Here is a 14,352-nt window from a genome sequence, read left to right on the forward strand (position 1 = left end):
GAACCATGTCAGAACTGTTTAGAAAAGCAGGAGAAATAGAGAGGAGAGCTAAATAAATAAGCTAAATAAACTCTCAGCAAAGTAAACTCACAAGCCTGTATCTTATTACTCATTAGCATGTATTTCTTTCTGTTAAAAAAAAAACAAACCAGAAATGTGTAGCAATTGTTGTAGTTCTCCTGGAATTTTACTGATATGGAAAAAGGTAATACAAGAGACTTTGCCTGATGCTCCGTACTGATACTCCTTACTCCCTGTTAGCCAGGAACCAAACCTACATTTCAGAATACACTCTTTTTTGCAAAGGTAGAACTGGCCTCAAGCCCAGTGCACATTTGGACCTTTGATGTGTCCTTAGTTCTTGCAAAAGAACAAGATTTTTCCTAAGGGGAAAGGCAGAAACCTCTGAATGAGTGTTACAGAACTGTTTTTGGCAAGGTCTGCTGATTTGTGTGAAAGACGTTGTTGCAATTTCAGGACACACATCATGTGAATGAGAATGCCAGGGCTCATGTGAGGTTTGTCTGCAGATTCCAGCCTGCTGTATTTCTTCTCCAGCCAGGACTTGGGAAAGATATAAATAGCCCTTAGCATGCTGGCAAACAGAGCTGTGACAAAGTGCTGGGCTGACTCCTCAGTGTCATCCTGAAGGAATCAGCACTTTTTTGGGATGCTACTTCAAATCTTAATAATTGGAATAGATTGAAAAGATCAAGCGTACCAAATACAGTGATTCCAGTTCAGAGCAATATTGTAAATGCACAAAAATCAGGGGCATGGAAGGAAAATTCCCTCTAGAAATAGTCTATTTTTCTCTCACTTCACTAATCCAAAAGGATTTAGCCTAGTACTAAATGTACACACTGGTTAGAGAAAACAATCTATCCAGCCTTAAGTGCCTTCCATGGCATCTGCTGCACAAATCCAGTGTCCCAGAATACTCCCAACTTAACCATGCTGGTTTTGAGTGAGCTCACGGACAAAGGCAAGAAGAAGAAATGAATACAGGCAGATTGGACAGAAAATCCATTTGCAGAAATTCAGTCTCATATTTTCACTGACCTCAGGAAAACTATAGCAGAGATAATTCTGCTCCAAGTGCAGCATGGTGATGGCTTTAAAATGCTGTGCCAGCTGGCAGGAGAAATAGAGAAGAGTCTAACAAGGAGGGGTGCTTGGAGCGTGTACAAGCCCAGAAAGGCTTCCCTGACTTTGTCCTGTTAGAACATGGGAAGTACTGAGAAGAAACCCAACCACCCCTTCCCTAGAAGCACGGCTGGACTCATTTTCAGCTATAATTCATGCTTACCTAGCCCTTGCCAAGAACTGCCTAAGTAAAACCAAGGTAACTTCCCCAGCCACCTCACTCTCCAGTGTACACAACAGGCTCATGTATTTCTCTGTACTCCCCAAGAATAACCTTTGGCTGATAAAAAGCCAGAGTATGTCTTTTACTACACACGCCTCTCAGACCTTAAAATAAAGACAGTGGGTGATGACAAACCCAACAAGGGAGGCCTCAAAACATATTTCCAGTGACCTGGATAAACAAAATGATGGTCTTGTCCAGACTTCCTATGCAGCTCCACCTCCAAAGGAGACAGCCTGGGAATTCAGGTGCTGAATGCCCCTGCTCAGACTGAGGAGGTCTCACCAGGAGCGGTCCCTGCTGTACCCACCTACACAAGCCTTTCAAGCACAGAAGAAAGGAGTGGAATCTAAAATGTCCTCTTTTCCTAAGTCTGAAATCAGTAACTATTTGCCAAAATGTTTGCATCTAGGTATTACTCCGAGGTCATGATGCTCAGTGTGAGATCTGCTGCCTTACTGCGCTGGTAACGAACTCATAAATGTCTGAAGGGGACATGCAGTGAATGTCACTTCCAATTTCTGTAGAGACCAGTTGATTATTATGGCCCAAATAGAGTAAAGGTGCTAATTGACCTACTAAGAGGCTGACTGCATGAAGATTCAGGCCCAGGAGCTTCTATGCATAGATGCACTTTTCATGCTCTGTATACTGTAACTTTCTGGGTATTTTAACCTTACTAGAATTCATTATCTCTCTTTTCTGTCAGTTTAGCTCAATCATATAGAGCAAAATAATTGGCCTTTACCAAAGCAGGCATGCAAAATTATAATCGAAAAGTATACTGTCCAGAATTTAGACTTCTTTTTCCATTCCTCTGCCTGTATTTGTGAATTTTTCTGCTAGAAAACAATCACACCCTGACAGAATAGGTTCAGGAAAGGATGGCAAAACCTTCTGTCAATAAACCTGGTGGGACTGGGATTTGGAATTTCTATTCTCCTTAAATATAAAACATCTTAGTTTTTACCCCATTGATTTGCTATTCAAGCTGCTGCAAATAGCTCTTTTTGGTCTTAAGAAAGTGTTGTTTGCATAAACCTAGCCTAAAGCAGACAACACCAGAGCAATTTTTAGAAACAATTCTAAAGCAATGGAATATCCTGGGCGAAGTGAAGCTCAACTGGCACATGGATCAAGCTGAATGGGTAAAATTCACATTAAGACATTATATAGTGCATGTATATGATCCCTGTTAACACAGGATTTAGCAGCCTCCAGCGTTGTGAGTCACTCATCTTCTCAGCATCCCAGTGAGGAAGCAGAGAGAAGCTGAGGGACTTGTTCAAGCACACAGAAATTATGGAGAAGAATGAGGAATGGATCCAACCTAGACAAAGCAGGTACAGAGCTCTGTGTGCCACAGAGCCAGTCCACCTGCTGAACTCCATGCAGAAAGAAAAGTCCTGAGGAGAACCATAGGAGACATCACACACAAACCTACATTTTGGGCAAAACCAAGATCTCTTTCCATGGCTCTCCTCCCTGACTGCTGGTTGCCTGCTCCAGTGATTTCAGCAAGGCTCAGGCTTACTCCAAGTGCTCCTAATGGAAGACCAAGGAACCACCTGAACCAACTCTATTCTCTGTTGCATTCAGTTATAAAGAACTTTTATGCTTCTAGGACAAAACTCTTGGATATAGAAAAAAATCATTAAGAAACATCTCACATTTTAGTTGCTACCATCTTCCTGCAAATTAGATGACTTATTAAGTAAATTATCAAAAATAAAACCTAGCCAGTTAATCATCCTTTAATATGGTAGATTACATTGATTTTTTAATTGCTGCAAGATTAAAAAAAAATCCCCAAAATAATGTACACACTCATGAGCCAAACAGGAGAAGTTCATTACATGCCTCCCCCAGAAGCACATAACCCAAGGAACCAGCTCAATTCCGTGTTCCCTGGGAGCTGTACAGGAACAGCAATCTCTCTAGAAGAACACACAGCTGGCCTGGGCTCAGCAGCTTAGGAGCTGGGATATTTGTTGTTTGCCTGACAAAAGTAATCAACAATTGCTATGCTGTAGTCACCAGAAAATTCCCCCTGCCAGAACCTAGTGATGGACCCAAATGGTTCTCTAAGTGGTGGGAGAAGTAAAAATTAAACACGTGACTTCTCTTTTTAAAATCATTTAAACTAATATAAATACTGAGTATTTAAATACTGAGCAATAAGTACTGAGTCAGTAACTAGGAATTCTAATATCTTATTGCCAGGCTTAAAGCACAGTTTTCATCCCACCTGATTAAAGTGACGCTGATTGTACACAGGTTAGGACCTGGCTCTGCAGAAATGGCATCACTGATCTCAGAGGAGGAAGAAATCACTGATAATAAAGCAAAGTAAAATTCAGCCTTCCTCATGTGGAAAGCTACCAGTTGCTGCACCTGCTGCTTTCTGAAGCCAGCCTCCTTCCTCCTTTACAAAAGCACTTGTAAATCTGCAGGCAAGTCATAAAAGGGAAAAGCTCCCACAGAACATTTCCCTGTAATTCTGTGCCAGCAGGACATGACAGATGACCACCTTTAGTTCCACCACCCCCCTTGTCTACCCAGTGTGCACAAAACCAGCTCGAGTGCTGCTCTCAGAGCCACAACAGAAAGGAGCCAGTGGATGCACAGAAAGCAGTGGGTGGTTTGGGCCTCTCAGTAATACAAAGTTCAATGAAATTAGGCTGTATCTGGTTTACCAGTACTTAGTTCTCCAGCTGAGTACTGGCAAACATAGCAAGAACCATCAGTGAAGTGGTTTATGCATTTGCCAACTTGCCGGTCGCCCAGTGCTGTGATAAAATTGGAAGAAGCAGCTGATGTGTTAAGCAAAAGAGGAGGAGGTGGGTAAAGGCAAGGAAGGAGTAAGAGGGTGTAAAGAGTCAAGTTAGAGAAGGAAAAAATGTCTTAGAAACTCAACAGTAAAAGAGGTCGTGTGAATAGTTAATTCACAAAAACACTGGGATTAACAAATTGTGAGAGATTTAAAGGAGCAAAATCAGAAGGGTTGGGAAAGTTACTACCATCCTAATATGAAAAAACATGCTATGAGTAAAAAGCTAAGAAAACAAGGAAAAGCCCATCTCCTTAACTCCTGTGGGTAGTGACTTCATGCTTTGTATTCCTGGTAAAGCAAGAGCTTATTCCTTGTCACATTCCTGCCCCTTTGGCCCCAGGCGCTTTGGAACTTCACAGCTGACTAAAGCTGTGCTCACCAGAAGGACAAGGCTTCGAACCACTTCAATACCTCTGCAGACAGGCAACCACCAGCAGAGAGAAATCCCAATATTAATCTTGATTAATCTCTTGATTAATCAGGGGACCTGTACTAGAAACAGCCTTGCAAACCAGACTCCATTTTCAGCCAGTTCCGAAATTCCTGGGTCAGACCTACTCATACTTCAAACAATTCTTGAATGACCCAAGAAAGAGAATAAGGCTGGGTACCAGAGTTTCTGGGGTTTCTTGGTGTTTTTAGGCAGTAGAAGCTGCTTAAATTATGACACAACATACCACTGTATGTAGTTGGGTGCTAACTCCAAATAAAATACTTAGCTTACTCTACATAAAACCCCCATCACCTACTGTGGGGGCCAGAGAGCTTTAATTCTTTGCATGACTTTAGGCAAAGCAGAGTGTAAATTTTCAGATAATTTGAAGAGTTGACAGACAATAGACAAAGGATTCTCCCATGGGTACACACAGACATCCCCCAGGCATTCTGGTATCCAGTCAGTGCTTCCAGCTCTCACCTACACAAGAGACACTTGTCCTTCTTGTCTTGACAAGCTGGCTGCCTGCAGTGTGGTGGAACCTGTCTCCTCAGACACCTGTCTGACCTGGCATTGCAGGGCTCTGAGCACAAGCTCTGAATCCTCTCTACTTCTGGTTTAGATGTCTCTCCACATCTAACCTGTCTCTCGAAGTGCTCCTGATGGCATGGCCACGAGCAGGTGGTCCAGCAGCCCTTCAAGTGGATTTAAAAGCACAGCATCCTTTCCAGCACGTTCACACAGATTCACTCCAGAGTATCTCTAGTTTTGGAGTGTGGTTTCTAGTTAGTTCAAAGCTATCTTTTGTGAAGACTGCAATGTAAAGTGAAGCATCAGGCATAGCTTTTCCAGCTGGGAGTTGTTTATCCTCTGGAATCTCTCTTCTATAAGACTCCATCTCTTTTTATTGCAGCTGTCTGAAAACAGCCTGTACAAATCATATTAATAAAATACTAATCTGCTTTAATTGAAGTCTTTTCGAAGTGTACACAATAAGGTGATATGAAACACCCTGAAGATAATTTTTTTTAAAAGCACCGAAGCCAACATAAACCTCAATAATTGCTTGGCAAAGCGTAAGGCAGAAAAAGACCTGTGGGATCTGCAGTTTCCTGCAGGCTCACATTCATGCTCCCCTCTGCACAAACACGATACAAGAGCCAGGACAAACGGGCTGCACTGACATTTCCAGCACAGCTGTGCTGTGGAGAGTATAATTGGAATATAAACAGCATGGCTCTTGGTTTAAAGCAAGCAGCACTCCACACCAATGGTGTGTGTGCTTAGATCAGTGCTACTGCTGCAGCTTTGGAGGTGTCCCTGGCAAGGGAGCCCGCTCAGACAGGGGATGGGTAGTGGGAGGTAAGACATCAGGAGAGTCCTTTGAACACAAGCTGGCAGAGGCAGAACTTGGGAAAGCTGGGGGATGTGAGATTTCCTCCTACTCACCACACAGCAGCTGACTTCAGTCAGACAGAGAGGACTGGAAGGAGAGAAAAAAAGAAAAGCTAATACACGGCATGCACATATTCTGTGCTCCCTCATGATCACCCTTCACTGAAACCGTGTTACCAAGGGACCCAGCTGGTCACAGAAAATCTGGAACAATTCCTCTGATTCCTCTGGAAGCAGAGAGTGTTCCATACAATATGAGTTTCCCAAAGCCACCTCTTGAAAGCCTTGTGCACTAATGAACATCTCCTTCCTCTCTCTCCCCTCGGCTCCAGCTAACAAACCCCTAGAGATCTGCTTTGAGAGCAGTGGTGAAATTCTGTTCACTTGAAAATCCAATTTCATTCCTAGCACAGATATTCATATCTTCATAATCCACACATTTCTGCTCTCCTGTGCCAATCACTCCCTTTCTGCAGCCTCCCTGATCCCAGTGTTGGCAGCGCAACCCTGAAAGAACTACTAGGCTCAGAGAAACGCAAGACAGTTTGATTATAAGTGGATCATAAATTTTACATGTTAAAAAAGAGTTTTTTTCTTGTGAGAATTAGGCAAAACACAAGGGATTCATCTGAAAGAGAAGTTTTTGAATCTTGGGATGATACACTTTATCAAAGCTATCTTCCCTTGATGTGGCTAAAGACACTATGAAAGGCCTGTGACCTCTTTATTAGCCATTCCCATGTGCTAAGGGATGATAATAAGTCTTTAACAAACAGCAATTTAAATTTCTTTGTCCCAACACATTTAGCCTTTATAAAGAAATCAAGCATTATAAGCTCTCTGAGCAGTTTGTCCCCCTTCCTCAGCCACATAACTGAGCCCTGAAGGAGCTGTTTTCCAACACCTTGACTTCCAACCCCTTTCATGTCACATTCTAAGACTTCTTTACCTCTGTGTTTCAATGCCAGCAGCCTCAAGGACATAATCCTATCCAAGTGCAGGGATAAAAGAACTCAGGTCACCGGGAGAGCCAGGAGGAGTGTCCTCCTTTGGACTAACTTCTCAGCTCCAATGACCATGGATTCAGCTTGCTCTCAGGTGTTCACATTCAGCAGCTGTCTTCAGGTGAAAAGTAATTCCTCACTGACAGCTGTTACAAAAATTAATTGCTCTTAGAACTAACGGAAATCTTAACAAAATGGTGTTTAGGCAGAAAAGAGTCACATAAAGCATAAGAAGTCAGGACACATCTGTCAAACACAAGGTCGGGGGAGGCAGAAATACCCAACCTAGCTCAGAATGTCAAATGTGTGCACATGCTTCAAACCAAGCATCTTCCTGCTCCCAGTGCAAAATGGCCATTTAAAAGAAAATAATTTTAAAAAGAGGAATGTCAGTATATTTTTAAAACTCTGGGAAAGAAAATCAGTGGCAATCAGAGACTAGAAGCATTTCACCTCAGGGTATCTCCAGTTCAGTGTCTGCAATATTTACAACTTATTCAAAACCAGAACGTTTTGATTGGAATGATGACACACAAAATATTTTAAAAACAAGAAAAATCCTCACAAAATTAGTTCAGTGTTGGTCTGACCTGATCTGTCTGGTTTTGTGCCAGTCGCACTAAATCAATTACTCCTACTGCCTCAAATGGGACTGTAACAGGAATATTACAGACATGGTTCTAGCCTAGTCAAAACAGGATGGCTTCTGTCCCCTTGCATGCTGGCATGCTTCAGACTGACAGAAATAAGGAGCAGATGGAATACAGATTGCACTGGGTAGAACTCAAAATAGGTTTTTGGCTGTGGAAGACACAGTCGTCCCTGAAGCCTCTCAATAACACATAAGAAATTGTAAGGTTCCAGTTGAATTCTAAAAATACACCACCTTTACTGACAAGCAAATGTATCCCATGTTTATATTTAGCTCGTGGCCACATTCAGAGTGACTGCTGTTGAGCTGTGTGTGAGAACAGGGCCACTATTGTTTTTGACCACACACTGGGACAGATGTCACAAACCAAATTTGACAGAGATTTTATGGACTGCTAGGGAGGAATCACACAGACATACATAAGTTAATTATACAGGATTAAAAAAAAGAAAACCAGAACACGTAGTAAGCCAGACGCTTTGTTAATCACTTTGTATGACTACTTAGGAAACAAATAAATGACGCAGTGAGTCAGATCTGCTGAATCAAATGTTTTACTACTTAATCAGATGCCTCATCTCTTCAAACAGAAACATAGTTTCTTAAACTACAGGCAACATATTGCCTTGCATGTCACATAGTATGATTTCCCTCCACTGAGAAAAACCCCAGCAGCAATGAGGTGCACACGGAAGGTAAGGATAAGGTCACAGATGCTGCTGGGCAGAGCTGCCCGGGTGGGCTCTGCAGCTGCCTGCCTGGCATGCTGGTGTGCTGTGCCAGGGCCATCAGCACAGCCCTGGCAGGTAAAGAACTACAAATAACCAACAAATGTCCACCCATCAATCTGGGCTGTCACGGGAGTTTGCGGCTGGGGAGGAGGAGCCAGTTTTTTATTCAGCATCAGCATCTCACTGCCACCAACCCCCTCAAATATCAACAATTTGCATGGGTTTCCTTGCTTGGAAAAATAAACGTCTCCTGAGTTCTCATAAGCACAACTGCCACAAAGGATAATAAAGCCCAGAAGTGGTTACAAAACAGAGGCCCTCGTAATGATTTCCTTTCAGTCATAACTGATTAAATCCATACAACAGAATCCCAAGACGTCGCTAATGATAGTAGAATCTGTCAGTATGTGAGATGCTATGAGACTTTGTGAATTAAACCCCATTACTGCCCTAAATTATGGATAAATTTTCCCCTTTCCTTGGTGATATGCAACATATTTTTTCTTCAGGGCAGTTAGATGATGTCAGCACAAATTACTGCTTTCCACACAGTGCAGATGATAGAACCAGAGGCATTAAAGAAACTCCCAAAAGCCAAATGTGAAGAGACAGAAGGAACTGCTTCCTTTGACTTGGAAATAACAAATTCTGCTGTGGTATGATGGGTAAGGCAAAAGAAAAACCTTTCATTTGGGACACTGATGGAGCGTCAAAAGGTTTACATACTTAAAAATTTAGTTTGGATTCTTGCTCTAAATTACAAAAAAAACCCATCAATTAGAAGTGCCTGTGTTTAGATACTCATGTCTCTCCATTAAATGTATATTGATGTGTAATACTCAGAGACTGAGGTATTACCTAGCAAACTAATGAGCTCTATTTTCAGCTTTGAAAAATAATGAATGTGCAATTAGAGTGTTTTTCTAAATGGCTCCCTATTCTTTTAATTTTTCTTAGTATACCAAAGTTGAAGGAAGGGTAGAGGAAATGCTAGTGGTTACATGACAGGTTCACAAGCTCTATACATTGCAAAGTTTGCAGGCAGTAATAGGATCTTTTACTAGATCAAGTGATAAAACCACAAAAAAATCCAACACATTGTCAGACATGTGACTTTATAATTTTTTTTTTGTTACTTGAGATAGAAATACTGAATTTTCAAATCCAGGACCTGGGAATTGCTTCATTATCCTGCATAATATCCCTTTATTACCCTTCCATTACTGCCCTGTATGCACCAGCAGCCAAGCTCTTGCTTGCCATCTGCTGTTGCTGCTCCTGCACGTCAGCGCTGCTGCCAGCACGGCTGGGCCAGGACGCGGAGCCTGCAGGGGCTGCAGGAGCAGCTCAGCTGCTGCTGCACACAGCCGCGGTCCTGCTGCTGCACACAGCCGACTGTCCTGCCGCTGCACACCGCCGACTGTCCTGCTGCTGCACACCGCCGACTGTCCTGCTGCTGCACACAGCCGACTGTCCTGCTGCTGCACACCGCCGACTGTCCTGCTGCTGCACACAGCCGCGGTCCTGCTGCTCGCACGAGAGCAAGCAGGGCCCCCCTGAACCCAAAGGCAGAGCACGGGGGGCGAGCCCAGGCTCGGCGGCAGCAGATCCATTGGCCGGGCTGTGGATCATTCGGTGGCCGGGACGTCGGTATGAAAGCCTTCCTTGCCAGGGTGAAATAGAAATTTTTTAAGTTCACTTGAGTTAACAAAATTAATTAAGCATTTAAATTTTAACTTGTAGAATTATGCGTTGAATTTTAACCTTTTTCTTAAGAAACCTTTGCCATGGTACAAAGGGCATAGGAAATGCAAATTTCTGAAGCTTCTTGCATAAAGAACAGTACCGGAGGAGACCAAGGGATGCAAAGAACCCAGACAAAGGGGCTCCTCTGTCTCCAAGCTCATCAAGACTGACAGACGGACTCAGATAAGCACCAAAGGACCAAAAGCTCACGCGTGAAGGAGAAAAGTTCAAAAGTTCAATCATGATGAAGACCACAATCTTCAGCCTCAGAGACCACCGAAAGACCCCCGTGCGACCACCACAGCGAACCACTCAAGCCCAGAAGAGCGTGGACCTATTTAGCACGCCAGGAGAGGACAGGCGGGGCCAGGGGTTGACTGCACGCCAAGGCTGTGCAATGTATTGCATATGGAACACCTCTGTGAATAAAGATGTGGGTCACACCGAGGCTCGGGGCACAAGTTTTCACGAGAGCTATCTCGCTTGTGCCGGGCGCTGGCACACACACCCACTTCATACTACATCAGGTTGTGCAGTCTGTGTATTCCACGAATCGCTTCGAGGGCTGCGTTCCTCGTGGCCAGCTCCGTGCTTGCCATCAGTGTCTGGCAGCACTCCCTGCTCCTGCCCTGGACCTGGCTGTGCAAGGGCTAAAAAAGATCCCGCTGACACTTCCTCTCCAGCTCTGCACCACTACCCTCTGCATCCAACACAGAGCTCCATCTCCCAGCTATGGAGCTCCCTGCTCTGGTATCAGACCTCTGGCTTCTAGTTCTCCCAGTGCCTGCTGCTTCCCAAACTGAGAAGGTACAAAAGCGCTACATTTAAAGAATTAATTCTGGAGCTTCTCTCTAGGCAAAAATTAAGGCTGTACCTGCCTCCCCAGCTGCGAGATCTTTCCCACCAGTGTTTTCAGTTGCATCCTTCTCTGCAGTGCAGCAGGAACAATCTGACTTGTACCCAAACACTTTAAAGTGACCTTGAGGAGTCTCTCATACTGAAAATTTTCTGTATAATGGCCTACCATATTTTATGTACAGTGGCCTCCCACAGAACCACCTGCGCTGCTAATCTGTCCCAGCTGCATTGCTTTACATTTAACATATTTAATTAATCAGTTTAGAGACACCAAATTAACTTCACGACAGACAAGCCTATTGGATTTTACCAGTATTACTGACAGGACTGCCTTGGTGTGTCTGGTTCCTGTGACAACACACCGCAACACAAGCCCAGTGTCCATTTTATTTGCTTGTTAAGGAAAGCAAAAGCCTCTTTGTGAAAGCCAAATTACTACACAGCTTCCCTGTGTTTTCATGATTCTTTTTCATTCCTTGCCATCCAAGCCCTTTACAAACATTAGTTAATTCTTTGGAAATCCTTATCTTTGCTTTACACCTGGGGACAATGAAAAGACAACTGAGCAAGGATGGTACTTATCTAAACACAGCCCCAGAGACTAGTGGTAGAGCTGAGAACAAGTCCATGTCTTTTGGCTCTCAGTCTTGTATCCTAAAGCCCTCTTTTTCTATTTTCTCATTTAGAAATGTAGCAGTTCTAAATAAAATGGTCAAGTTCAAACAGTACAGTTGTCCTTCAGTCTTCTCCTCCTTCTCCATTAGAAGGGATATGCAGATACAGAAGTTATGATTCCCTCCACCATGGGTGCAAGAGAGAAACCTTTGCACTGTGCCACAAAGAGTTGAGAGTTTGTTGGTTTTTTTTCCTGGCACACAAGTGATCTCAGTAACAGAAGATTAATCCACAAATGCCCATGTCTCCTCCTAGGAGCCCAGTGTACAGAAGAGCCATTACTACCCTGGCATGGGCCCAACATGAAAGCAAGGAAGGAGGCAGCAGTGGGCAGCTCTGTCTCACTGAAGAGCTGTGGTTAGAATTCAAGTGAAACTCTTCACAATTTTGCAGTGGATGTGTTCTGCACCACAGCACTGCTGGCTTTTCCAGATGACCAGGTATGTACTTATCTATTGCTATTAACGTCCTGCAGCACAGAGAGGCCTCTTGAGAAAGAAAATAATTTTTCTGCCAAAAAAGTAACCCTTCTAATACAAGTCTGGCCAGTACAAAATTTGCCAACCTCATGGATAAAACTCACATCACTCTACAGTTCAAGCAGATGTGCAGGTGTGGCCCTGCAACAATAAATTCACAACAGCTTGAAAAGATCATGTTTGATTTATTCATAGCATTTACTTTTGGTAGACAGTAGAGCTTTTCTCAATAGCTTACCAACTACTGCAGAAAACACAGCAGTAAATGGTACTAAAATTTCAATCTGCATAGTTGACTGTGCATTTGCCTTAGCACAGACTGCTTAATCTTTTCTCTTGGGACAATGATGTTCCATTTCACAGCAATGTTATATGCATTACAGGTTTTTGGCACCCATGGTAAATAGTTTTTTGCTTCAGGTTTTTGCTATAGGACTTTCCACATATTTCAGTAGAAAGGTGTAAATACTGAAAAAGCTGGAAATAAATCCTGAGTAACTGATTCTTAGGCTTTGATGATAAAGAAAGTGAGGAGGATTAAAAGGGCCAATTCTACTCAATCTAGAAAACATTGTGAATACTAAAAACTTATAAATGGACCTTACCAAGAGATGTAATACAGTCTGTGGTTACACCTAAGCTGGAAACTGCACAGCAATTACACTGATTTGGCAATTAAACAAGCACAGTTTCTTATTTAGGATAATGTAGCAAGATAGATAAACTTAAGAAATTGTTTCCTACTCCTGGAATCTACATTTAGAGTTTTTACTTCAGAAAGTAAGAACATGCAAAAATCTGTATGCTGTATATGGAACACACTGATATTGCCAAGGATGTGCAAATATTTAGCTCCTTTTAACTCCATACAAAATACAGGCATTGTGAGAAAGGCTACAGCTTCATTTCCAATGTTTTCAAAGGATGCATGACTCTTGGCCAGCCATATATTGGACACCCAGCAGGTTTTCCTGCAGTAATCTCAAAGCAAGTAAGAGGAAGCAAAAGAAGACCAATAAAATTAAGAATATCAGCTCCAAAATAGCATAACCACCTCCAGCTGATGCTTCTGCACTGCTTTGGAGAGCTCTCTGGACTTGTTGCACTTGGGCACTTCAAAGGTTAAAGATGGTGAAGGTAATCAGTGAGTGATAGAGGCTTAATATTATTGCCTATGTACTCTACAAACATAACACATCTGTAGCTCACAAGTACATGGTAACCACTTCCAAAATTAACCAGAAGAGGAAAGCACTGGTTTTCAGGAGTGACTTTGTCTGCCATCAGTCATATTCCAGAGCAGAAAGGTGGCTTTTCATTTATCCATAATAATTTGCATTTTAACAATGAAAGCTGGACTTGCATCCATTGCTACTGAGTCATTCCTGTTAGTAACATTGTCCCAGTGTTATGAGTGGCAATTATCTGGAACATTTTGGGGGTTTGGAGCAGATTCTGATGGGATAGCATATAGTATCATCATCTGAAACCCTAAAGGAGTGTTATTTACCTGATAATTTGGTATCATCCACAGCGGTTTTGCACTGCCCTTTGCAAAAGCTTGATGGTGTTTTGCCTTGCCTGAAGACAGCTTATTACAAATACCTGTACAAAATGGTTAGAACCCATCTGGGAAGGCAAATGCATCTACAGAAATGCTGTAGGAAACAGACCTTATGACACAATTACCCACATAGACACAGTCCATCACTGTAGGGTAAGCCTCTAGATGAAAACTAGTTCTCCAGTATAAAGCATCTGGTAATCAAAAAAAAGTTTACTAAATTCCAAAGCTTTCAATTACAGAAGACTAAATGTTCCACATATCCTTGTCCTTCCCACTAATTTCTACTAACAGTTGTGAGGACCTCCTAAGCTCATCCAGCTGACAGTTACTGGAACTACAGTACCACAGTTTTGTTTTGCCTTGCAGATTTTAAATTGGGCTACACTACAGCACTGTGAAATGAAGCTGCAGCAGTACAATTTAACCCAAAAACATTAGCACCAGAATGACTGAGGCATCCCACTTCTCTAACAGGACAGGAAGTGCACTTGTAATGAAAAAAATTCCAGAAATGCAAAATGTTAGCTCCAGTACAGCTGTTCTAATGAGCTCGTCTAGGTAGTGGTGAGTAGGGAAAACCTGCAGAGCCCTCTGGGTATTTGCAGAA

This window comes from Pyrgilauda ruficollis, unplaced genomic scaffold (assembly GCF_017590135.1).
Source record: "Pyrgilauda ruficollis isolate IOZ18807 unplaced genomic scaffold, ASM1759013v1 scaffold96, whole genome shotgun sequence".
Taxonomy (NCBI): domain Eukaryota; kingdom Metazoa; phylum Chordata; class Aves; order Passeriformes; family Passeridae; genus Pyrgilauda; species Pyrgilauda ruficollis.